A 24,353-nucleotide genomic window follows, 5' to 3' on the forward strand; every position below is an offset into this window, starting at 1 on the left:
TTCACGTAAAGTTCTGGGGTTTTAAATGGCCGGGTGACGGCGGCGTCAAGAGATCACGTCATCGCGACATGGCAAAGCGGCTGGCGGGAAGAGCGGAGGACTAGGAGTGCGTTGGCAGCAGATAAAATGAGTCAGAGCGCGCAAACTAAGTGATGTAATCCTTGCTGAGTGAGGCGCTTTAGCGTGACGATGTAATTCTCTCACCTTTTAGGCATGGCAGAGCCGCTATTACATGTGGAGGAAGTGAAAATGGATGCAAATTGCTGTTGGACTTGGTTGTGCATACACAACAACTTCCTCTCAACTTCTGGAAAGACTTTGTTTCGGGAGTTTATCCGCAGGAATTTTGTCCGGGAGACTATTTTGTGAGTCAGGGATCGCCGGAAATAATTACAATGTGATTTATGGTGATATGCATTCGTCAATCCTTCCATTTTTTTTGAACTGACTTTTATTGTCATTGTTTTCGCTGTTAGCATTGGCAGAGTTAGACGGGGGAGGCATCCCCATGGCCCCCCTCGGGTAAAAAAAATCGTAGCTCCGCCAGTGGCTGATCGTCTTTTCTTTGTTTCAATAAACTGCGTTCTGCCTACGTTGGTGAACGACCACAATGTTTTGAATTTCCTCTTCAGTTTCATATTATTGTTACAATTCAATTCCCAGCCCTAATGGACCGGTTTTAAGCTCCATTGCTTCCATGGAAGTGAAAACCGCTAAGGGGATGTGTCATGGCCCTTAACGTTTATAAAAAAAAAACAAGACGAGGCGTAACGCGAGACAACAACTGTGGCGTGCCATCGTCGTTTTCTCACAACGTATACAAGCGCACACTGACACACGCATGCGGACACTCGGAGGAATGCCGCCAACCAACTGCCACTCGCATGCCTTCAGCTAGAACCTAGCAAGCGCTACCACACGAGGAATTCCACACATCCCGAGCAATCGCTCGCTTTCCTCCGGGCGGAGGAATTCAAGCCCTTTTCTGAAACATCTGAGACTCATTCGTCAACCGACACGGCTCGCGCTGGCCGCACTTGAATACAAAAGGCGCCAGCTAAAACAAACGCTTCGCTTCTCTGGGCAGGTCGCAGGTTAACACTTAAACCAGCAGCTCTTTTATAAAATATTAGCCTGGGTGCTCCCGATCCACTCGCTTTATCTCCGGCCTCTCCTCGGCCGTATGTTTCTCCTGGCGCCGAGCGGCGCTGTCTGCACGCATCAACAAACAAAAGAGGAGGAACCGGCAACTGTATTAACAGATGGCCAGAGTCAATAAAACACACACAAATCACGCGTTGGACACATCTGTCGTTCGCAGAGTCCTCGGCTAATCTTTCTGCGTGGCTCCGCTGCAAGTGATGGAATCACAGCAGGATGGAGAGATTAGGGGACGGAGAAGCTTTGTGATGGATCGTAGCATGGGGAGAAAGGCACGGAGAGAGGACGGAGGGGATGTTTGACAGTCCGAAAAAAACTCGGTGCAAATATTAAAGGGGAAGTCAAGTAAATCAAATCATTTTTCAATTTTTTTTTGGACTCTTACATGGGTGTCAAATGAACTCTGAGTCCAAATTGAAAATGACAGCATGGACAGAAGCATTTAGCCTTCACAGTGGGCTTAAAGATTCAGGCAAGCCAACACAGTACGGGAGAGATAGAATGGCGAGGCGTTAGTAAAAATACCGATTCCATAAAGTGTCTGTAAATATTTGAGTAACACGGGAGAGCTGGCTTGAAATGTCTCAATCATTTTAGGAAACTGCAAGTGTAGCAGCGGGAGAATGGCGGTGAGTTGGCTGGAGAGAGAAAAATTGAATGATGGGGGGAAAGAAAAAAGAGCGGTGAAGTTCAAACAGATGTAATCAGATGAGCTGGATAAGCATTTGGGGCTCAGTTAATTCCCAACAAATTATCTAATCCAGATGTTGCACTCTCAGTGTAAACACAGTGTCCTGCAGAATCATAAAACAAATAAGCATGAAAAAGGTTTAAAGTTTCAAACGGGGCCTAACCTCGGACAGAGACCTTCCCACTTAGGGGAAGGAAAGAAAAAAAAAGGTTAGCGAGAAGAGGGGGGGACGGTTAAGAAAAATCGACAACACGCGCCCTGTGCTGCCTTTTTGAAACAAGAAAATGTAAATATGGTAATATTTAGCACGTGTTATAAAACAGATCATTTTTCCTCAAGCAGGGAGAATGAGTGAGAGACAGAGAGAGAGCCCACACGCGAGAAGGCCTCCCCAGATTGTGTGCGTGCGTGTGTGTGTTGCAGTCAGTGTGACCCGAACAGGTTTCGACTTCCTCTGTTTGCTCACAAACCAACAGCCGGCGAGTAAAACGGAACAAAAACGCAGAAAACGGCGGCGCGAAGGGCCACATTGTTCTGCAAACATTTGTCACGGAGCAAAACGAGGAGGAAGCTGGAGAGGGGGGAGAGAGAGAGAGAGAGAGAGAGAGAGAGAGAGACGGAAGGGAGGGAGAGAGGGGAGGCGCAGAAATGGAAACATGCGAGACATATGGATGTGTTTAAGGACCACCAGGGTAGGGAAACTTGCGCATTTTCGTATAAACCCTGATAAAGTCCAAATATGTAATTACACGGGGGTTTAGGACTCGCCCGTTGCCAATCCATTCAGGAATTCCAGCTTACGAGTGCCAGCCTGCGAGCGGGTCTCTTTATCCTTCTCAAGTGGCGGCTCGCCACTTCAGGGCCCCGAACCTCGTTTCAGCGCCGGAGTGCCATTGTACCGCCGTCTTTTTAACAAGCGTCAAAGAAGAAAGCGCCCGAAAAGAAATGCACATAAAAAAAAAAAAAGAAGGGGAAAGGAGCAAACGCCTTGTAAAATACCTGTCGCACATGTCAACATTTCAACACCGCCACCGTCGGTGGTATTTATGGCGTTTCGATTCCTTGTCGCCGCGTTTGTAGCCAATTTGTTGCGCTCCAATAAATAGACTGGACTATTTATCAGCGCAGCACATGGCAGCCATTTATGGCACCTAACAAGAGGCAGATGTGTTTCGCATGTAGGTTTGATGACGTGCCGACGGGCCGAGACAGGCGGCCATGTTCAACGCGGTGATGGCTGTGAACATCAACTTTGATTGAAGATGTCTCAGTAACTCGCAGTGATGCTAGTTCTACTCAGAGGATAAAGAATATATGCATGTTATTAGCTAGCTGTATATTTTGTTTGTGTTGACGTATCAGTGCTGGAAGGGGTAATGCTATTCATTAGCTATTAGCATTAAGCTAGCACAAGTAAGCTGTGTATTTTGTTTATGTTGACGTATCAGAAGGGGTAAAAACATGCTAATGCTATTCATAAGCCATTAGCATTAAGCTAGCACAAGTAAAGGCAAAATGTTTTTCTTTTAACTGGAGTCTAACAGTAAATTCCAAGTGGGAATGGCAATAAACGTCTTGAAGCCTCTTTTATTAATAAAGAATCTGCCAAACTGCCATCCTACGGCGGTTCCATCACAATTTCTGCTCGCAAATCAAAGTATTTAAAAAAAACAGCGGACAGGTCGCGTCATAAAATGCAAAACGCACGTATCGTAGCAAGTTTGTGCAAATAAATGATGCAGAAGACGCCTCCACCTTTGCTTGTCTTTCCATGCCAGCACTCTTTGATTCACACGCATGCCGCCTTGCCGGTGCACCTTTTCCTACTTCCTGTGAGGCCCGTCTCCGTGACGTCCAAACACAAACTGTGCCTCCAGTGTGTTCTTTGGAGTGTCTATTTATTGTGAGTGTGTGTTATGTGTGTCTGAGTGTTGCCAATTACCCCAGCTATAAATACAAGATCCCCATCCGTCACTGAGTTTCTGGGTGGCTGCAGCGCCGCCATAATCGCTTGCAGATGGTCACCCAGATCTTTTCTCGAGCTCGGTGCTGCAGCGCCGCTGGGCAGCGGCCGTACGGGCGACAGAGAGAAGACGCCGGCGAAAAAGAGTGAGTGGAGGGGGGCGGGGGCTAAGATGAGTGACAGGAGTGAATAAATACAGAGCGAGCGGAGGAATAAACAAGCGGACACTAAATGTTGCTTTTGTCCTCAAATTCTCGCCGAGTCTGCGAGGAAAGCAGCCAGCGAGGGGAAAATGGATCGACTGAACTTGATACGCGCTCTCGGTTTTGCCAACCGCAGTTTCCTATCGGATGTAATTGATCACAATCAGATGAGGTTCCGGATATGTGGGACAGATGGGATAGAAATGGAGGTTTGTTATTCACTGGGAAACTATTAACAATTTATCTAATTAGAGATTAGGTGTGGAAAAGGGCAGATGGAATTTTTTCTTATTCAAGAATCATTAATGATAATAATAGATTGTCTAAATTTAAAATGTAAATGAACAGCTAGTACATGTTTATAAATTAGTGGCTAATAAATCAATGAGGGAAATTGCTAAAATGGTCTAGTAAGAAAAATCATTAGCACACGTGACAAAGGCTCTCTGTAACGTTCACTAACAACCCAGGCTAAACTTAGCTCTGTACTACTTTCCGATTTGGTGGCATTTTGTGTCATAATTCAGAATGAGCACTGCAAATGGGTGCATTTTTCAGCCAATAGCAGTATTTCTATTTGGGTCAAATACATTGCCCTTGTTTTTCCCAATGAAATAAAATCCGTTTGTAAATGGAAAGGGCTGTAATTATTTCACTATTAACCATGGCAAGGTATTAAAGCCTTAATATATTCCCTCAATTATTGGCGTCTTGAAGACGGGGTCATTTTACTTTATGATGTGATGATGCACGGGGATTTGAGTTGGCCTAGCGCCATTTGCCACTATGCTCCCAGAGGAGACTTGATCAATGAACATATTAACAAGAAATTAGCAGACCTGGCCTATTGATCGGCACAGTTGGGGCCAACGTGTGACCCGGGGACAGCTGCTACTAAGTAGCCTGGCCCAAATATATTCATTTATTTACTTTATTTATTTTATTTGCCTTCAGAGCTCAAAAATAAAAGATTCCCTTGTATTAGCATTCCATTGTAGCAATTAAAGACAAGCAAAGTAAGTCCTATTCCACAAGGTCAGCAAATTGGTCACACAAAAACTACAGACAAGCATAATCTGCAAGTTATAAATTCATAAAACAACGAATCGAGTGATAATTCTCATTTGAGATGTCTCTGTTTGCGTTCTACAGAGCGCGACGTCAAGGTTGCGACCTGTTCTCATCGAGCAGACCTTTCTACTTAACATGGAGGGAGCTCGGCAGTTATTACAGATGTTCCGAGCATGCCAGGAGCCTGCGGGTGCTCAGGACTGCACCGCCGCTGTAAATCTATTAAATCCCTCTCATTAGAGCACGAGCCTCATCGCAGCCGAGCCGCGGCACGCGCGGCCGCTGTTGGCTGTCAGCGTGGGCCTCGCATGCCTATTATGCTCATCACTGCGCTTGGCCGCATAGCTAATTGCCTCCGTGTTTTTTTGCCAACTGCTAATTGTACAATTGCAGGATCACTTCTGAGTAATATGTAACAATATGTCATTGGATCCTCATTTCTAGCCATCCGTGCCGTATAGTGCTTATGCTCATTTGGGTCGTACTTAAGATGGCGCCAATTGCAGCTGACTTTAGAGCGGGAGACGTTGCTTTTGAGAATCAATTCTCGGTCATTCTATTCATAGGGATTGTTTGATTTAAAAAAAATAAAAATAAAAAATAAAAAAAAGCTTTAAAAAGCTTTTTTATTATTCGAAAGGTATTTAGCAAAATCAGGTCAAAAGTGTTTTTTTTTAAATATATTTTTATTTTGTGTATATTTATTCTATATTTTATTTCTATTTATATATTTTTTGTTTTACTTCGGAATCAAGTTAAATGCAAGAGCACCACTGTAAAAAATTGCCGAATGTTTATAGACAAACTGTTGCATATTAAGAAATGTATCCAGTTTAGATTAAAAGAGAGCAGGACCGATAAAGGAAGTTCACTTTTGACTCTTATTTGAAAGTAAGTCAGGCTTAAAAAGATGAAATCATGCGACAGCCGCACAACAATTTGGGGGTTCCGCTGCAAACCGAAAGCATCAAAGGCTCGACAGAAACAATGCGGCGGGGTATAAAGGTTCTCCTGGAGTTCACTTTGAATCTAAGGTTTCCAATTTGAAAGAGAAGCTGTGTTGAAAATAAGCCACTCTGTTGAAATTTCCCCTCCCGTGCAAACACTGTCAGTCTGTACCTGCGAACGCCAGAACGCATGAGGTGAGAGGCACATGTGTCCGTCAAGTGGCGCACACACACACACACAGACACACACACACAGATAGATGACATTCAAAATAAACACAACATTGCTCAAGTGAATACTTCAGCTATCCAACGTGTGGGCCACACACGGCATGTCCAGGGGACCTATACGTGAAGGTATTTCTTTACAAGCACCTTTTCGTTTTTTCTTTTTCTTTTTCTAACAGTATTATTCCTTATTATATAGTATCACACAGGCTTGTTTTTACGGTGGAGCTGGGGAGCAAGTGAAAGAGGAAGCTAAAATAACAAAGGCCCTATTTTCTCCTCAGCTAATTTATTGCAATTCAAAATATCCAACAGGATCTTTACTACGGATAGGAAAACCAAGTCGGTTGGGTGCACTGACATCCACTCCCCCGGCCAAAACTTGATTTACACATCAGTTCATAAATCAGCGTGACATTTTCAGCTGAATCCTGTTTTTCACGGTGCACTCGACACTGTCTCTCAACAAGTGATACGTCAGCGTCAGGGCGGATTAAGACACTGAGGAAAAAAATTTTTCTTCCTCTCACCAGTGTAGTTAACAACTGAATGAGTCGCTTGAAGAGACAGTGGGAGTTCACGTGGAGGAGAAATCCACGATGCGAGGAGGAAGACGGGGAGGTGAAGGAGAGGACACTCATCGGGAGGACGAGCGAGAGGGGCGCGGAGGCCGCGGGGTGGAGAGCGGGCCCTTGTGTAAATGGAGATGTACTAAACCTCTGCTAACCTGGATCACCCGTGATCAAATATTTATATATGCTATTGTGTGACAGGGCGCGCTGCCGAGTGGAGCTGTAATTTGTTTTTCCCCGCGCTAAATTAATTCCCTCCCCGTCATCAGCGAGGTGAACCTGCGGTGATTACGGCCCTTTCTCGAGCTGCCCCCTGCCGCAACAAACACTTGAAAGATTTTAATGGTGAAAGTCCCTCTTTACAATTGCACTTCATCTGTGTCATACATTTCCATAGATTAAAAAATGGCTGAAACACTTCAGGGAAACTCACTGCCTCACTGCTTTTAATGCGTTTAAAACCTGGGAGTTTGGTTCATTTTTCTGGGAAAGTCATTCAAACGTCTTTTGTAAAGTCGTTAACGCGGAGGCTAAAGCTAAGGCTATTTTTTTTCCCATAACGCCACAATGTATATATACGCCGGTACACAATCCAGTTGAACTGTTTACTCGACATTTGCAGTTCCACGCCTCCGCAAGAAATAATGAAGCTTAGCTTTGACTTGTTTCCATGTCAGTAAGGTCAGGGACTGTTGCACAGCGACGAATAAACATCAACAATGTCATCGATTAATCAACTTTGTCTTGACATTCATCACATTAGTAGACTAGCTAGCCGAGTTAGCTTAATTAGCCCCACTGTTACAGTAAACAGTAAGCCCGGGTTAGCGTATCTGCCTCATATTTCTTTATTGTCCTCAAGTGTGAACTTCCATGGGTTTTCTTTTGTCTTTGTACTTCCTTCCCCCTGCGCCCTTGATGCTAATAAGAACGAGCGCTACAGATAATGGATGACTTTGGAGGTTCTATTCAATTCAATCGTGTTACTCTCCTCCGATGCTCTCGGCAACTGCTCGGCAGTCAAACTAATGCGGCAAGTGCTATACGATCAACAGTTTATTCAGACGAGAGCTAGAATATAGCATCGAGAGGATGTTTATGTGGGGCGAACGTATACACGTGTACAGAGCAGCCTATCATACTTGGAGTCAATGTAGAAACAAGATCAGAACAGAGAAGACGGCAGCAACACGTGAATCATATCGTATGATAAGCGTATGTAAAACGCAGTCAAAGGGGCACACGGTGTGAACAATATTGAGACCCCGGCGAAGATTGACGCTGATTACCGTGCTATTACCGACAAATAGCGTCACTCGGTTGCCGGTCGGCAGGGCATAATCATTTGCGACTAACAGCGACGGCGAGAGCGCTACAAAGGGAAGGCGAGGCGGCGGCGGAGGTGCAGGCTCTTTGTCTCCCCCGCCTGCCATCTTCCTCATCTCTGAGTAGCCTGGAGGGGCCGAGAGAACGCGATAAAAAAATGGGAGCCACTCAAAGTTCAGGGCAGAGATGCCCCCTTTCATCTATCGGGAGACAATCACGTCGGGTTCTGCATGTGACATGACTGCAAAGTACCGATCTCAACTTGCCAAACAATGGCGGAAAAGCATTCAAGTGCCGGTGGCGCAAGAAGGGGCCACAAAAGGACGACTTTTTTTCCCCACCTTCTCGTCCTTATGTTGTCTTGCTGCATCACCGAGATACTTCATTAGTTCCACCTGTACATTATCATTTTAAAGCAATTCAATACAAATGAATCTAATCATGGGCTGGACTAATTGTGTCTATTAATATTCATCACTAAACATCAAGTAAACCTGACCAATTAAAATATGAAAATCCAATTCAGTCTTGTGGCTTTCTGACCTCATGATGTATGCTGTAATATCCTCTTTAGCTTTTTTTTCCAGGAAAGGTAAACGGGTGTTTAAAGTCTCCTCTGATGTCCAACGAAGCCTTCACCAAAGTAACCCGAATGCCTGGAGGCGAGCCGTCAGTCAACGCCGACACACACACACACACGCAACGCAGTCACTGTCCTAACATTTCCAGCGTATTTCCTCAGCGGCAGCCGGCCGAAGCAGCAGGAAATTTGCCAGCGCTAAGCCCAATTTCCTCTCATAATGCAAGTAAGTGGAGGGCCAAAGTCATGAGCTGTTTTGATGGTGCTACATGTGCCAGAACGAAAATTGGAACTGAGGGACATTTAGGCTCAACTGTAATTAGCCCCAGCCGGCGCTGCCGTTCCTGCCGGCTTGCCAATGAAATAGTACCGTTGTTCCGAGGAACTGTTTCATTCGCTCTACAGTGAAGACTATTTTAGGTAAAGGGGGAAAAAAAAAAGACTGTTTTGACTCATCCGAAAATCTAAACAGCCATTAAATATACTTTAAAAGGAGCACTGAAAATCATCCACAATTTCAAATTTCAAAGTTGCTCCTCCAAGGCCAGTCTTAAAATTTGATGAGTTTAAAACTGCAATTACATTTGCATTTCTTCTTATTATTTTCATTTTATTATTTCATTCACTTATTTTTACACTGAAAAACTTTTATGTTGAATTTAGTCCAGTTTATTTCATCAAGCGGTTGCCCGAAATAAAAACTTCTGGATTCAGTTACATTTTTAAAGTAGACTACACTTTCATTTTATCTTGCATAGCCACCTGACGAAATAAAAGGGAGTAAAATCAACACCTGTGCCATGGACTCGGTCAGGGTGTCCGAGTCCAAGCGGCTATTTGGATAGCGCACTTATTTAAAAACTTGGGTGTAACAGAAGCTCGAGGTTTCACGAACACATTCAGGAATCCCTTTTCGAAACAAATCGAGCCAAAATTATGCGTGAAGAAAGAAAGAAAGCTCGACGTCACCCTCTTTTCACGTCTGATTAAAATCATTCGGCTCCGTAGTACGGGCCAGACCCGATGGCCGCTTTCCATCTCTTTAATCTTTCAAATATAGTTATTCTGCGTATGTTCATAAGGAAACATTAGAAGTTGCTGTTGATGGGCTTTGGCCGTTGCGAGCGGGCGGATGAAAGGCCTAATAGATTCATCATGACGCCGAAACGGAAGCAGGCCGTCTGACATGAGATAACAGATAAACGATAGGCGCGGTTGTATTTTATGCCCGTCTTGCCTTTGTGTTTCCATGGCCGAGCGGTTTAAATCCCGGTCTGGCTTATGTTTCCATACGCGGAATGCGTAGAGTGGATGGCGATCGTTGAAATAGCATCACATCATGCCGAGGCAACAATAGAGAAGAAGCATTGCGGTAAACAAAAGACCACAATGGAGGGCATTCGGTGTCAGGATACCCAAACAAATTTCTGACCATGGCAACTTTTGCTTACGGACAAAGTCGACAGAGAAGTTTTATGGCGCTAAAGGTTTTTGGACTCGTTCAGAAATGAAGAAAAAGGGTGGAGATTTTAAAATGGCGGTGCCTTAAGATACAACCTTAATTGGTACGGCGAGCTCTGAAATGCACGCCAGCCTCCCCCCACTTCAGTCATTTTTGAATACAGTAACACAATCTCGAGGAAAGCTGATATAATCTTTTCTAGACGATAAAAGTCAGTCACCCGTAGAAACATCTGCATGGTCAAATTTAAAACAAACTGCCGGGGAGTCTGGTGTCCCCATAAAGACAGGGGTGAGCAGGGTGAGAAAGGGGGGGGGGGGTGTTGGAGAGCAGAGGAAGGAACGAGAGATGCTTTTTCAGGAGGAATTTTTAGTGCTTTCTACTTGGCCTTAACTTCAACCTCCACAGTCCTTGAAACAATCGCATCTCCAAGCTACAACAAAAACACAAAGTCAGACTTAATTTGCCGCCATCGACTTTTTAACTGGCCGTTGACAACCGAGGCAGCCGCAAACGTGGACGCTCTAATGATTGATATCTTAGCAGCCAGAATCGTCCGCAATAGTGGATGAAGTTGACTAGATATTTGGAAATAAATTTCATGTGGTAAAATGATGGGGAAAAAATAAATAAATAATGTGTGACCAGCTGCCCTTCACAACAGATGGTCAGTCCATCTCTGCCATAGACATGCAGTAACTACCCAATTCTTCTATCGCGTACAAATTTGTTATTCATTTTAAATCCGCCAATGTAAACGACACTCAGGAAAAGGTATCTTTCCAAAAGTGAGTACGGGCCAACAATCCAGCACTCTCCAACCCCAATTCCCATGGCCGTTCGGTTAGAATGCCACTGAAGTACAGGGAGGGCACAGTGCCTGCCTCTCGTCTGCCCCCGTCTGTTGTCAGCCGAGTGTCGGATGGCTCTAATTGATTTAATGGGGGAGCACCGAGTCACAGCGGGAGATGGGGGAACATTGGATGCTTTGGCAAAGTCAAGTGTGTTGCGCTACCTCAATTCCATCTTGGATGGCCCGTGTCAGTCGGGCGAAACAAGCAATCGGCCGGTGATGCGCCACAGAAAAGACGCCCGGTCCAAAGAGCCGTCCAAATTGCCCCCGGAACGCCGCGTTCCCTTTTAACGCTTTGACTAACACCCAGAGTGGCGTGATGAAACCTTTGCGCCGTGTGGCGCCCCCGCGCTAATGCCGTGTCTAATTACTTGGCCCGGAGATAGCTTTTAGCTAAATCACCCCACCTTTTGAAGAGCCCGTATCAACAGCGACAAGGGCTCGCACAATTACATTAGCCCTCTCGCCATCCGGCAGGCCCGCCACCGACAATCAGTGTGATTTGCAGCCGCTTCATTATTGTCATCCCTCTCTCGGTGACAATAACGTTTTCCCTGCCAGAGGGACAGCGGGAAGGGGATGATGGAGAGTCCAATATTGACAAAGAACAAGGGAGAGATTGCGAAAGAGGGAGGCCTAGAAAGGGGTATTATGAGAAGAGAGAGAAATATAGAGGGAGGGAGTTGTCAGTAGAGGTTTTACTTATGCTAATGTTTGGCCTGCTAGTGTGCTGGATGCTGCAGAGAGCCCAGGCGGCAAGTGGAGCGAGCTGGTGACTGTAATTGATTGTGAAGAGGGGTCGGATTGCGAAAACAGACCCCCGCGCGTTCTCAACGCAACAAAAAGGGATGCAAACCGACTCGTCACAACAACTCTCCACTCGTGTGTGGGATAAGATCGTGAGATTTGATGCAATAATTGCCGTTGCCATATATTGAGAAACATCTAAATGGATAGAACATGTTAACACATTGAAATGTAAGATAATGACATTTAAACATCACCATCACTCGCCCACCAAAATAAAAATCTGGGAAAAAATCGGTCCGATTTTTCTGTGTCTTGCACAATAGCACAAAGTATTCTAAAATGTATATAAAATTATATGTTCTGCCTGTCATTCATGTCTTTATTGTTGTAAGCATTCAGGGGCCAACTTTTTATTCATAATGGTTTTTTTTTTAATTGGCTGATTCATCTGTTATTGAATTATTTTCTGCCGAAAATGTGACCTCTTAAAATCCATATCAGTTGGCCTTAAGCTATAAAAAGTTTCTAAACGTCTGTATTTGGCGATAGTATATTAAAGTCCCAAAGTGGTGCTTTGCCTCCAGCCGCTGTGCATTCCACCTTTTCATTTCCCATTTTCTGCCCTTGCGGACAAACACATAAAAATCAAGTGAACAGTAGTCATCTGGGAGCAACTTTACAGTCCCTGAAAAAGCCGGGCCGATGGAGCGACGAACGGGAAGGCAGAGTTAGAGGATTCAGGGTCAGCGGGTGACCTCTGAACTCCCAGCCACGTCAAAACTAGCAAGAGTTGTGGCTGAGCTGAGAGCTGCGGCGAATGCCGCAATACCTCAGAGAGACACTAAACATCGGTAGGAAGCGTCAAAGGGGAGGGGCTAAAGTGAAGAAGTGGACATGGACACCGTGAGGATCAAAGTGGCGCAAAATGGATCTCTCAACACTAGTCTGGACAACCAAATTGAATTGTGCTTCGGGGCCCAGATCAGCAATAAAATGTGTTAATGCGATGATGCGCAGAAATGTGGAAGCTTTTCCCAGGACACTTACGTCCATCCGGGAGACGCCAACATGTGAAGGCATGTAAAGACACCATAAAGTCACTTACCTTTCAAATGATGTTTTCCCCCATCTCGCAAATAATTCTTCTGATTTGTTTTGGTCAGTTTGCCGTACTTTGGCAATTCCACACATAATTTGGGATTCCCCGAAGGTTTTAGATTCCTGTAAATGTGTACAAAAAGAAAACAAATTAGATGAGGGTGTGGACCCATATATAGCTTGAGCCAGCTCTCTTTAATGTACAGTACCAATACTCAACTTAAGAGCGCACTTAACTCACTTAACTCCAGCACAAAACGGATCACGAGGGTCCATTTTACGATTTTAAAATTAAAAAATAACATTTTACAAATTTTATATTTAAATATTTTTGCATATTTTTTATTTTTATAATGTTATAAAGTTTTAAATTTTGTAATGTCCGACAAATTTTTCATTTATTTTAATTTGTTCTATTTTTTAATAATAATTTTTAAAGGCTTAAATAATAGCTTAAATTTTCTACATATCAAATATTAACCTGAAACTTATTGTATTCATGAATATACAAGGTCAGCGCTGGTTGTGAGACACCCACCACAACATCAATCAATTTCTTTTTTCTATTTTTGAACCTGCAACATTTTCAGGTTCTAAGGACTTGACATGGGGATGGGGCTCGCGAGTGCGGGGGTCAGAGCAGGGTTGGGTGGGGCTAAAAGGAGTGAAAAGTGGAGCACTTGGAGCCTCCTAGTGTTAAGGAGGTGCTCCCCAGAGGTCCAAAACAATGGCGCTAGTCAACAACAGGAGCAGACCTGCCTCTCCGGTTCTCTCCATGTCACATTCTCTCTCTCTCTCTCTCTCTCTCTCTCTCTCTCTCAGTGCCTCTTCTCTGCGGCACAAAAGGATTGCTGGGGCAATATTAAGGTAGACGGGGTCAGTACAACATTTTAGAAAGGAGGAGAGGTGGTGGGGTTGGGCAGCAACGAGGAAAGAAAAGCACCCCAAACATCTTGTACCACACACACAAGTAGGAGAAAACATGTACACACACACACACACACACACACACACACGATGGGGGCAGCATCATTGTCGAGGGCTTTTTACCTGAATGATTGCCCTCAATTAGATCCATGCTCAGAGTGGTTGAGAACACATCAGATATCCACAGCGAGTAGAGGGCCGGGGGTCGAAGCAAGCACAAAGAAATAAGGGAGGTGAGCTACTCCTTGCCACTTTAGAGTGGGAGGGGGGGGGAGCACGAGAGAGGAGAGAAATCACTCCAGAGGTAATGCTATTAATGAGCTCATGTATAAAATTGGTAGAAAACGCTGCGTGATGTCACACAGTTGCTTGCATGAATGACACAGTGAAGATCTTAAGTCAAAATAAAGTTTGGTGTAAAAAGTTTGAAAACCACCCCCGAGGAAGGAAGCCATTGTCTCAGTTGGAGGCCATCAACTTGAAATTGTTGTTGACATATTGTTTGAGGTTCACTGAGCAGAATGTGCATCATTTCTCTCTCTGGAATGTTTACACATTCACTTGCTCAAAAAAAAATTCTCAGAGCCAACAATAAAGCTCAGATTTACAGTTTAATAGGGTTTCTTCAAGTAAAAAATATGCTGACTGTAGCAGTGAGAATTTAAAAATGGATGGAAACATAGAAAAAAAAAAAAACTGGCCAAAATAGGGTTGTATTGTCTTTCAAAAAGGAAAATATATAAATAATACACGGGAAGACACTGGATACACACAAATTGTAACTTTTATATTTGGCCAAGAAAGTAACTCATCCGGGATGGTCGTGTCTCAACCGAAATTTGTTAGCAACCGATAATGAGCCACCAAAAGATAACGCACACAAACGGACACCCGCCATCCAAACCGCTGCCCGCTAAAACCCAGCGTTGACTCCGTTTTGTTTTTAATCAAAGCAAGCTCAAACTCTTAATGTGACCCCCCTCCCCACCTAAACAAAAACACAGACACGTCGAAAGATACACACACACACGCTAGCGCGTACAGTACGGCACACTCAGGGCTACAATTACGCCTCAATTAAAGATAATAACATGACCACTTCCTGACCAATCACCTACAGTCTTACTATGACTCAGTGTCTAATCTCTCTCTTACACACACACACACACACACACACACAAGGGGTCAGACAGTTTATAAAGATAGCGGTGGACGTAGAAATCACTGTTTATTTTCCCCTGACCGCCGTGCTTTGTGATTTTCGAGGCAGGTGGAGCAAAACTTGCTCTCTTTTTATGGGAGTAAATGTTAGCTTTCTGTGGTTTCCTGTATATACGTACCAACCGCTGTCGAGGCACACACACACACACTCATGGTACAATACGTTTTCTGGCACAACAGAAATAACTTTGTCTCTCCCTCTCATGGATGAGTGAGAAACAGCAAGTTTCCAGAAGCCGTTACGTACGCTCGAGCCCTTTCTTGTGTCGCCGTCACGGGATTTTCTTCCAGCCGTCGGCGGCTATAGTTAGCAAAGCCCCACCTCAAATGACAGAGTGCGGAGGCTCTTAGCTCAAGTAGAGGGCTTATTATTTAATAACTGGACTTATTCCCGCTGCAATCATTTCCGAGTAAAGTCATAGCCCATCTGGGAAAGCTGGCAGAGGGCAACCGGCGTTTAGAGCTGACATTTTTTACATACGGCAGTTCCTCGAATAATGGCTGGGTTAAGAGGACAAGGTTTATACTTGAAGCAAAAGGAGGGAAAGTGTTACAATAGGAATGGAACATGGAATCGCTTCGCTTGCCTATATAAATAGATCGACAGATCGACACATTGAGTTACAGAGATGTATATCTATATTCCACCCCCCATTTTAGGAGTTAGATTTTGGCGGTACGAGAATTCTGCCCGACGACAGTGATAAGTTTGATACTGTTATTCAATGTAGCCTACCAGAAAACGACTGTCAAATAACAGATAATCCCTCCTTATTGGGTAAACACTGGGAAAAAAAAAAAAACAATCCTCCTGGTTTGTGTAGTCTGTCCACAAAAAAAAAAAAAAAAACATTATCAGATTGACACTCTCACACTGTCAGCGAGGCTTACGGCTGTCCTTTCCCCAGCATGAGGAACAGGTGCAGGAGGACAAGGAGAATACTTCAGGCTTACTGTCTCCTTGGGCTTAGGGCCTTTTTCTGGCTTGGAAAGGACTGCACTGGAACACAAGGGGAGTCGGGGGGTGCCAACTCCAATAAATCACTATGAACATGTAAATGCCACCAAACCACATTCCGCTCAAGAGCGAGAGGCCAAATGGCTACAAAGTTCCTTTCTCTTTCTTTTTCTGTTGTTTTAAGACAAGACCCCTTCTTCCACCCCAACATATTCATGCCGTGCCTGTTTTTGTTTCCCTCTTCCGCCATCTTGCTCTCACTCTCTGTTCCCCCCACCGCGAGCAGCTAATAGCATAATTTGAGGAAGAATGTTCTTGGGAGTTTCCTGCAAATTTGACCGTTTGTCACCCGAGTGACCTTTCTGCGCCTATCCTTTTGCCTTGTGTGACACTAAAGTGGCGCTGCTTTGGAGCAATGGCTGCCTGGGGAGGAGGCAGGCAAATGGGAACCAGGGATGGACTGTGTGTGTGCGTGTGTTTGTGTGTGAGTGTAAGGTCTGTGGCAAAGGGCAGAGGTGGCAAAAGCGATCATAATCTCTATTTAGGAGTGCAGATTTTTGGGTGGAAAAATAACTTTGGCAATTGTAGCACTGATACAACTCTTTTAGCTAATGGTACAATATAGTCAAATAGTACAGACTCAAATGTGCTCAAGGACAAAAGGAAAGGTATAAATGCATTTTTAATATAAATTAAATGCAATAACTATTGGGTGGCAGCAAAAGCACTAAAAGTCAACTTTACATGTAGCATGTCTGCTGTTGACAAGCTAAGTGCTAGCTAGCATTGGCTCAAGCTTTTAGGCTATCAAAATTTCCTGAACCTAAACCTTTACCAGTGTTATGAACTGACTGACAAAAACAATGCAAAATTAGATAATAAATGAAAAAAATATATACTTTGTGTTTCGTCAGATTAAATAAACACCAGAAGTTCTCATGGATTTGAGGCTAGCGCAACACACTCGCCACAAATCATTTTTGCCGCCAAAAACGTTTTTTTTTTTTTTTGTAAAAAGTCAATGGGTCATGATTATGCCTGTTTTGACAAAGGAAGGACTGGAAAGTACCGATGTCCGTTTTTATAGAAGTAAAAGTCAAATACCATCAGAAGAATAAATGCTCAAGTACCGATAAAGGAAAAAGCTACAATACAAAGTAACAGGATTGACCTCCTTGCTTCCCACCAATGCTTCCATACTTTCCATGTGCACTTGCACATTTCCATGCAAGCATTTGCCACATTTTATTATGCATATAAATACAGGAGTCAAAATGCAGGCTGGCACTTTAGTGCTCTGCTCAGTAGGGTGGCTGAGGTTGGGCCCCCAGTACTTACTCTCTGACACTGAGCTAAGAGTGGAAAAGGAGACGAAGAGGCTAGAGAGGGTGGACGAGCTGCTTTTGGAAGATGCGTGCCACGTTGCATCATTTGATTTGATTTGATTTGAACCTAAATTGTTTTTTGTTGTTGTATTAACTTCAAAAGGGAGGAGTGCAATCAAAACACACATGTATAGACACACTCCTAGACGAGATGATGCAACTTTTGCTGGATGAAGAAATAGATATGGGAATACAAGAGCCATTATTTACAAAAGGAGATTGGGAGAGATTAAGAGGTAGCTTTCTAACAGATGTTTTTCTAACTTTTGATTGACTCTGTACAGAATTATTATTAGCAGGCCAGCTCAGGTTTATCCGGCAAAATCCCCTGCAGAACAGGTATTTGGCAAAACTCCTGCCAGTATTTCGCTCGACGTACAGAGCTGGGCGAGCTTACTTGGCAGGGGATATGTAGTTTGTTCTGGCCGTGTTGGACCAAGAACAGTTCAGAAAATGTAACTCACATTAACAAAAACAAAATTACCAGCAAGTCATTTTTAGTGGTTAGATGCAGTCTAATCATTTGGAATAACAATCAATGATGAAAAATATAAAAATGCAAAAATAATATTAAAAAGAATAATATAAATAATACACGAAAAGGGCACTTTTTTTTCTTGACAGATTGCATTTCCTCTTGAAAAATGTCCCTTTTGTCAAATCCTGTAAACAGATTAATGAATAAAATATATTATAGATTACATTAAATATTCAAAAAAAATAAAAGGAACCACTAAAATTGTTTAGCTGGGATCGTCATGAAAGTTTTGTGGCGTGGACGCACATAGTACCGCCGGTCAAAATGTTATAAATCGGCACCAAGTTTTTGTTAACGTTCAGCAAAATGGACTATGTTTTTTAAGTACTCCCTTGAGGTATCCAAAAGGTCACTAAGTTGGCAACAGTGACTGCTTTTATTTCTTAGTTTTACGTCCGATGCCATATTGATGGCATAAGCAGTGCACGTCAAATCAGGGATTTTTTTTGCAACTTTACACAGCACCGGTAAACCCCACCCGAGTTGCCCTACACTAGGCCTTCACCTATCCATATATCCTCTAACCCAAATCACCTCCACCGTGCCCCCTCCCCTCAACATCAAAGGCCATCAATCTCCCATAGTACGGGGGGAAAGGCAAATATTTAGAGAAGGCCTGAGCCCCCATAAATCTGTAGTAGGAAAGCGAGAGCGAACACGATACCCACCGTACACCTCCAAACAACCAGCCCCCCCCCTTCACCGTCATGGCAGTCCCTTTGCAGTCTTGACAGCTAAAGGAAGGCCCGGGAGGCCACAGGAACCAGAGAGGAAGAGAGATGGAGGTCTGAGGAAGAGGACTGGCCAGTGTGGATTGGATAGTGAGAAAGAGAGAGCAAAGCCCACCCTCCCACGGTGAGTGGAGAGCGACGCGCTGGGTCAGTCAAAGAAAAACACACTCGCCTCCACTAATAGAGAGCTCACACAGGCAGCAGCGGCACAGTGGTGGGACTCTTCGTATGCTCGCCGTTTGATTTACGGCAACTCTTGGTTCCACTCCAATGAGACTTGGAATATTAGCCGGTATTTATGTCCTTTTTGGGTTGACAACAATATGGCCTTCAGTCTAGAAAGGAACGCCGCACTGACAGGTCAGGGTTGTGAGGTCACTGAGAGAGTAAATTCAGGGCAGATGGATTCCCACTTAAAGCAAGAGGCTCCTTCAAAAAAATAAATTACAAAAAAATCCCACAAGAGAATGAAGGTGGAGCTGCTAAAGTTGTAACATGAGCCATTACAATTTTGAGATTTTCTTTATATTTTGTCAAAATAAGAGTTTGATTTGTTTGTAGTTTTAAAAAAATCATTTAAAATAAAATACAAAAAATCTGATTTGTTGCAATAAATTAGCCATTTTTTTTAGAATGTCACTTTAAATTTGATTCATTTATCTCGTAAAATATTTGATTTATTGTAAATAAACTGAAAAAAATATGACACCATCAAGATGGTCTACGACTGAGTCGCGATAAATAAACATTTAAACAGTGTTTAATTATAAGAGCCAAAATGGCTGCCATCTTGCAAATGCAGCAACGAAGCATGAATAAAGACCACACCCAAAGACACACAAGACACAAAAAGCTGCACCCTCCAGTCAGCTGTCAATGCAGTACGAGGGATTTAACCAGCTTGGCGTGGCTCGAGATTCCCCCACCGGCTAAGCGAGGGTCCCGGGAGGGGAGGGGGGGAGCGAGGGCCATTGATCCCTGTGCAGAGAGCGTGTCGGGCTCCCCTGACAGACTTGTTGATTGACTTTTCAGCCCCGGCGGGAGCCAGCGCATGCAGATAGAGACACAGAAATGCCTCAACAGCCTAAGCTGACACGTGAGGACACGCATACATTGCCGATGGAAGTCTTGAGGGCGCGACATACAAACAAAGCCGGATAGATATGCGGACCCACTAACGCCTTTTCGGTGGCCGCCGCCAATGCTGCCGTATTCATGAGAGCGAGCGGCATTACCATGGAACAGATCCGGCCTTTGTCCTGCCCTTTGTTGGCTTTGCTATCTACCCGCGTCTCTGTCAAATGTCATGTCTCGGCGGTCTTTTATATTTTCAGCCAAAGCGTCAATAATAAGACATACGGAATTATGGAAGCTCTGCGTCTCGGTGCGCAAGGCATACGCAGAATTTCCCAGCCGCTGTGTTTTTTTTTTTCTTTCGCCCATCACTGGTGGTTATGACAAATGTGTTTAGACCTTTTGCAGATGTGTGACCTTTCCGCAGAGGGCAGCCATTTTAAAACAAGACACGAGAGCAAACCAAAATCACCGTATGCTGCATTTCTTGTGTTTTAAGTCCACGAATTTTTTTGTCTAGTTTTGTGAAAGCCACCTAAAATGAAGGGCAGGCTTTGTTTGACACTTTGTTTTGTCACCAAAAGCCGCGCGGCTAAATTCTTCGTCAACATAAACGAAGGCCTTTTTAACACTGCTCCGGGTTTGAAATGCACGACCAGGTCGCCCGCCGTCCAAATAACGCATGTGCCTGGGGGAGGAGAAAGATCAGGGATGTGCTGGGAATGGGCACCTAATTGCTTCTTACTGATCCAAATAGCACATCAGAGGCAACGGCACTCGAGAGGACCTCCGAAGAGGTCCGGCGGTTGGGGCCTGTTCATTACCCTGCTGACCCCCCAGCTCGACCCCTCATGCGCACAGATATTACCCGCACACCTCCACCCCCTTCACCTACCCCGGCTCATTGTCTCGTGGGTTTAATTGGAGCGATGTTCCCCATTGTGAGCGCGCTCAATGGCAGTGGAGGACTCCATTGTGGGGCTGAATGAGGGCAGGAGTGTTCATTAGGTGAGCCTCTGAATAAGGCCCTCCCCGGAGGTGCGCTGGCGAGAGACGGGGTTTTGCCGGGGATGGCGGAGGTGAGTGAAAACGGCGTGCTCTTCTCCGCTCTTTGCTTCCCTGCTCCTCTTATGTGGTCTTCCTTCCTCAACAGCCTGACGCTTGGCCCTGAAATGCAGCTGCATTTTTGGGTGTGGAGAGGGCGGGTGTGGGGGGGAGGCTTTTGTACGCGGCGGGAGGATGAATCATAGCGGAGAAGAGAGAGGCGGATCAAAGACGGCCGTCGGTAAAAAGCGAGGACCACCTCCTCTGATGGAGGGAGAAAGGGGAAGCGATGAGCCTCGCTTGGCCGAAGAGAAATTTCATCGTGGCCGCACCAGTGAACCAGAGCAAAGCAATTAATGTAAAAGTGATAGGTCGTCAATGATTGTTGGGATTTTTTTTTCTTTCGTGTAGGAATTTTTTTTATTTTTTTTTAAATCAGCATGCAATCTGCTTTTGAGCCTAATGGTGTGTGAGTTTTTTTTTTATTTCCCCCAAAATCTAGAATTACTTTTGCATTGCCTCCTTTTCCGAAATTGCTCATTCATCGCCATCCAAAATGACCTCCCAGGTACGGTTTATATAGTGGCACCTGTTGCTTTGCCGTGTAATCCACAATCTACAAACGTGGGGTTTTTTTTCTACACGTGGAGCCATTTTTATTTTTTCGATAAAGAACACCGGATCAGGATTTTCTTTTTTCTTTTATGAAAGCCGAGCGGAAAAGCTTTTTAAGTGTAACGTGAAATCCGACGCCAAGTGCGATTGTGACTTTTCCGCCTCCCGGGCTGCAGTGCTTAAACATTTAAGCTGCCACGGAGTTGACAGCTCTTGGCAGACCACCATCGGCCGGCGCTCAGTCCCCCTGCCAGCGGCGGAGTCTGAGTGCTCTATTGTGAGTTTGTGGGCCGACGTTTGTGTGACAGACTCGACTTCACACTGAGCAGAACCCGTTCGCTCATCGCCCGCTCGGCCGCCGATGTCGTCATCTCCTTCGCCACACAAACATACGGGCGCATGGAACGTCTCTGCTCTTTGATTCTTCCTCTGCCGCTACCTTCCGCTGTTTACATTTCTGTTGGCCCCCCCGGAAAAAAAAAACAAAACAATAGTAGACATCACGTTTGCTAGCTTAGGTTTTAATGCTAATCTGACATCATCGGGTGCGTCGGGTTACACTGGCTCATGTGTACACACGGAGCAGAGTTCTGGAACTGTGTTATTGCTGCCACACACAAACACATATTACCGTTTCTTAACAAGGCTGCGTTCAGGTTTCTGTCTCCAAAAGTCCACTCGGCAGCGCTCTGACTTCAAACAGACTCGCTTACCTCTGGCGCTATTTATTTTTCTGTCTGAAAAGCTTGCCTCAAAGCCAGCACGCATGGACAGCGTAGCGTCCGTCTCCTTTCCGCAACACGCTGCCAACCAATTCATTCGCGGGTCGGCACTGACAGATATTTACCACCCACATGAGGTCATCGCCAGGTGTTTTGGGGTGACGGACACATTTGAGATGTTGCTTCAAATGAGCGATGGTGAACTTAATCTATGCTGAGAGGTCCCGTGGACGTGGGTCTCCGTTCGGAGTCCCCAGTGACGCTCTCTTGTCCCTTCCTGTTTAGCCTGGGCGTCTGCCGCACATAAACACTCCGGGGCTCCATGTGGACGTAAGCGGCGGCGGGCAAGAGTCATGGCTTCAATCCGGACAAAACACCCAAAACTCCTCTTGGTAGAGCTTCTCTGACTCCACTCCCAAAAGTCTCAGTCTGACCAGACTGACTCTTCTATTCTTCAATGTTTAATAGAGAAAGAGGAAGAGCAACTATTCTAACCCGATGCGCGCTTTGATCACAGGGACGGATCTGGTCAGCCGAAATGTATTCAAGAGCAGCGAGCCAACGTCGCCGCGCCCAGCTCGCTTTCATCTCAGACATGGACGGAAACCATTATGACACCATATGCAAGAGCCACAAGAAGGACCACACGCAGGAGCCCAAACCATTCTTCAGCGTGAACATCTACTTATGGTCTGACAATGATAAGATGTTGCGGCACACGGCTGTCTGTCTTCAGTGTGATTACAGTAAAAATCCCACGACGGCCATGTGTGAGAGAGCAACGAGGGCAGTTTTTTTTTGTTCCCTATTGTTTTCCTCGCTGTTTGCGGCTACGTGTCGGGACACAAAGACATACGCGGCGGTCGCCGGTGTTTTGCTCATTGACATGATCTCACATGACGTGCCGCACACAGAGAAAAAGAAACTTTCGTGACAAATGCGGCAACGGAGATAGCTTTGGCGGGCTTTCGTCTTCTTGTAGCACTGTGAGAACCTTCAGAGTGCATGAAATTCTCCAGTTTGTTTGTTTGCTTTGCTTGTGTACCGTAAAAGTTTGGGGACGGCCCGTTGGCACGGCCCTGTTTACATGCCGATTGTGTGACTCCGGGGAGATGAAGGCGAGGAGGTCTGGGGAGCAAATGTTTCCCCACGCTACCTCACCACAGAGGGGGCACACATTCAGGCAGCTGATGTGTGAACAACTCGCTGTGGTCGCGATGGACTAACTGGGAAGAGAATATTTCCCAAGCAGTCACACTTCTGAAGTTCAGACAAACTGCCCTTTGGGAAGTAAGAAGAAAACAGAGAGGAAGAGGAAGGCAAAAATAAAAGGATGCTAAACATCCCCCGGTGGTGAATACGCTGCCATCTGTGGTCGAGGACTGAAAGGGAGAACACAGCGAGGAGCGCCAGAGCCGGGGTCCACAAGGTGGGAGTCCAGCTGGGTCCCATTAGGACTGGACCACATGTGGGGGGTGGGGGGGATTGTTGGACAGAGGGGGCAACAGAGAGCAAAGAGGGCAGCGGGGAGGAAGTGCTGAGAGCGATGGGCCGAGGCCCTGTGAAGCTTTATTAGTCTTGTCGTCTGCTTTCCTGGACCGAGGCACAGCGAAACCCCCGCCGCCTCCACCGACCCTCGGGCACCGCCGCGGCACAACAGTATAAAACTATTAGGGGGGGGGGGGGGGGGGGGGGCAGGACCACCCAGACACACATCCACATGCAGCCATAATAGCTACCAGAAGAAGGCCCCAGCAGGAGAGCTACAGCTGGAAAGTGAGAGTAGCGCACATGTGCAAGCAAAGTGCTCAGTCTTTCAATCATGTCACAAACATCTGCCTAGCTTCTTTGTTGTGATGAGTTCATATTTGGACGCGGTGGGACAAACTGCGACATTTTTGCGTTTGTGTAATGACTTGCGTGAGATCCCCATCTGGAAGGCTCTGGCCAAACCCCCCTAGCCAGCATTTGCAGAGCGCTGGCATACCTGGGATGCCTGCGGGCTCATCTGCTTGCCGCCCCATCCCTCCGACCTTCCGTAGTCGCTGCCCCCCGCCACCCCCTCGACTTCCAAGGGGACGCGTGAGAAAAATCACGGCTGGAATCCGAGCCCTTCCTGAAAGGCTGACCGGCGGTGTGAGCTCGGGCAATGATTGCGATCATTTGACGAGGTGGGAGACGGATAATGAGCCTTATGATGATGGCGAGCTGATTCAAGTCAACATTAGCATAC

The 24,353-nt window shown here is 45.4% G+C and overlaps 1 long non-coding RNA gene across 1 annotated transcript in view; it reads right to left on the reverse strand.

Moving 5' to 3' along the window:
• LOC119121332 overlaps positions 1-24,353 on the reverse strand; it is a 61,909-nt gene that overhangs the window by 32,923 nt on the left and 4,633 nt on the right. The window contains exon 4 of the long non-coding RNA XR_005097656.1: positions 12,913-13,028. This is a non-coding gene — a long non-coding RNA (uncharacterized LOC119121332). The remainder of the gene's footprint in view (positions 1-12,912; positions 13,029-24,353) is intronic.

This window comes from Syngnathus acus, chromosome 4 (genome assembly GCF_901709675.1).
Source record: "Syngnathus acus chromosome 4, fSynAcu1.2, whole genome shotgun sequence".
Taxonomy (NCBI): Eukaryota; Metazoa; Chordata; class Actinopteri; order Syngnathiformes; family Syngnathidae; genus Syngnathus; species Syngnathus acus.